At 43.2% G+C, this 3,062-nt stretch overlaps 1 protein-coding gene across 1 annotated transcript in view; it reads right to left on the reverse strand.

The window, feature by feature from the left end:
• The window catches only part of LOC106821155, a 19,976-nt gene extending 18,239 nt beyond the window's left edge, over positions 1 to 1,737 (reverse strand). Inside the window, exon 1 of the mRNA XM_014825844.1 lies at positions 1,539 to 1,737. The gene's annotated coding sequence lies outside the window, so the exon portion shown is untranslated. The remainder of the gene's footprint in view (positions 1 to 1,538) is intronic.
• Positions 1,738 to 3,062: the final 1,325 nt, after the last annotated feature.

A 3,062-nucleotide genomic window follows, 5' to 3' on the forward strand; every position in this document is an offset into this window, starting at 1 on the left:
GATCGGTTGGACTCAATTAATCCGTCAGTCTACGGATAGGACACCAAGGGTTCTATAACGTAGACTTTATCTACCCATTGAACTAGAGGAGGAGGTACGTAAAGTATTGCAATAGCGTGCCTGGATGCACTAGTGACCCCGTTCAGTGTCTATACATGCCATGGCCATGCGAGGAATGTTTAGGCCACATGCAGGCACTTGAAGCGTTTTGAAAATACAAAATCTATTTACTACCAAATTCTTAATGTTTCTATACTCTCTTTCACCTATTATTGCCGACAGTTTCCTGTAAATTACGTCCAAATTCTACGTGCAACATACGCTGCCGGCGGCCGTTGCTCTCGCGGCTGCACTGTGCACAGTTACACTTACGTGCACAGTGCAGCCACGAGAGCAACGGCCGCCGGCAGCGTATGTTGGACGTAGAATTTGGACGTAATTTACAGAAAACTGTCGGCAATAATAGGTGAAAGAGAGTATAGAAACATTAAGAATTTGGTAGTAAATAGATTTTGTATTTTTTTAGCATTATATTTTATTGAACCGCTTCAAGTGCCTGTGGTTTAGGCCACCTAGAGGTGATTTAGGCGCCTACACACAGCACTGATACCGGTATACCGGACCGTACCCAGGGTACGTTCCAGCAGTACCCTAGGGGACATAGACCCTATGAGCAGCACGCATAGTTGCATGGTGTTTGTATGCTGTATGTTGTTGTCTGTATCATGTCTTCATAGGTGGCTACCTAATTGTTGTTGAAATAAACAGAGAAGGTGAAGCAGCGACTGGTTATAATTAATGAGTGGATAGGTATATGAAAAATATACTAGGGATGATATATAACGAATTGAAAGTAAGAAAACTCGAGGGATGATATCTATATATATATATATATATATCGATATATAGCAAAAGAAAAAAGAAGAAAGGTGGGAAAGTCGAGATGGATATACATGGGGTAACAGATGGGATAACTAAGTAGAGTATGGACTATTGAAGGCACATCTCTACACTACTATACTGATTCTTTGTGTGTGTTACAATACGCTACATTACCTCACTTTCACTGTATTTCATTGCACTACGTTACGTTACATTACATTACATTACATCCCGTTAGGTTTAGCTGGGTTTACACTACCGAGACATAAGACCGAACATCTTTTGGTTGGCGAATTGGGAAGTTGGACCAATTTAGCAATTCGCCAACTCCGAGTTGACGAAAATAGAACATGTTCTAATCATGCGTAGCAATGGTTGGAACAGTCGGAAACGGGCTAGTAGTGTTGCAGTTTTTTCACACTTCCTGTAAAGTCACATAATGTTTCTCGGTGAAAATGAACAAACAACACGTACCTTCAAGAACACCCCCGTCGGGCTACCCCCCCATTTACGAAAATGACATAGGTCTCAATCTGGACATCATCTCTATCATTGAACCGAAAAGTATATACACTAAAACGTGTTTGTCAAGCAACTCGCATATGGCTCTAACGTGACGTAATAAAGCGTATGTTATGGTATTCATTTATGCTCACCTAATAGACTAAAGTAGAATCCAAGCTTCTCCTTTTGGAATGCAGACAGTACATCATGGGCATGCGCCGTCGTTTCATCGTCATTCGTATCGCTGGGCATGAATTTCGCGCGATCCATGGCGACTACTAGTATATGCGTTCCTCAGCTGATTCTGATGGCTTACAACTATATATAACGCTGCCTGCGTACAGCAAGCCCAGCTGCTGCTTGTAAACACAAGCTGTCACCACGTGACGTGACTAAAACGGCGGGGTTGGTCAGTGACGCGAAACGCTATATGGCTGGTTGTGTGTTTACATGGACCATGGACGCACTCCTCGTATCTCTCACAAATCAACGACACCGTGCGAGTACAATCACAGGGCTGCCAATTCTCACGCATTGACCGTGAGACTCACGCATTTTGACCAAATCTCACGCTCTCACGCTGATCTCACAATATCTCACGCACAGCAAAAAAAATGCTGAGATATCTCACGCACAGCAAAAAAAATCTTACAATATCTGAAAACAGTCACTTTAGTATGTACCAAATTGCACAAATTGAAATTATAAAATGCAAAAGCTCCCTACCGTGGGGAGAGGGAACCCCCCTCCCACACCCACCCCTCACTCGGTCGCTTCGCTCCCTCGCATCTCACTCTCGCCTATCACCCAATGTTGGCAGCCCTACAATCATGCGAACCTAAAACAGACACAAGAAAGAGTAGCATAGAGAAATGGAATGAAAGGTAGAAGAGAGTGTAAAGGGTGAGGAAGAGGGTAGAAGAGAGGGGGTGAGAGGGAGGATAGAAGAGAGAGAGCGGGAGGGGTCAGGGAGAGGATAGAAGAGAGAGGAAGGGGTGAGGGAAAGGATAGAAGAAAGAGAAGAAACTATAGCAGAAACGTATACTGTTTAGAAATCGCCTAAAAATACATCCTTCAACGGGGGCTGTGGAAATGGAGAAACAGTGAGTCGTTTTTCCTCCTCAACTGACTCGCACATCCTGGCTACGGGAATACTGGTTTCCATGCAACATATTGTCATGCAACCGTACCGTTAGAAAGCGCGTTTTTCCAACCACAAAGGCGATTCGAGATGAAGGAAATTATCATGCAAAATTTACTAACATGCAAACAGAAGACAGGGAAGCAGAGCAACCTACTGCCTCCCGAACGAATTAACAATGATATGCCACTGCCAATTATATTAAATCAATTCCTTCGAATTTGCAAGAGGAAAGATATTATCGGTACACATAGGTTCATGGTATTATTAATATTTTCATCCAATCTAATATTTGACGGTAATTTACACTATGCCCTATACTGAAAAGGCATCCTACAAACTTGCTGGAAATTATATCGTCGGCTAAAGTTTCCAGCGAAGTCTGTAGACTTTTACTCCGTGGCCCCATCTATCGGGAAGAACAGTTATGAAAGCAAAGCGCCAAGAGCAAGGTAATAGGGGCAGAACATTTGACATTGAACACGTTGACACACACACACACACACACACACCACACACACACACACACACACAC

This window comes from Priapulus caudatus, unplaced genomic scaffold, assembly GCF_000485595.1.
Source record: "Priapulus caudatus unplaced genomic scaffold, Priapulus_caudatus-5.0.1 Scaffold60, whole genome shotgun sequence".
Classification (NCBI taxonomy): Eukaryota; Metazoa; Priapulida; class Priapulimorpha; order Priapulimorphida; family Priapulidae; genus Priapulus; species Priapulus caudatus.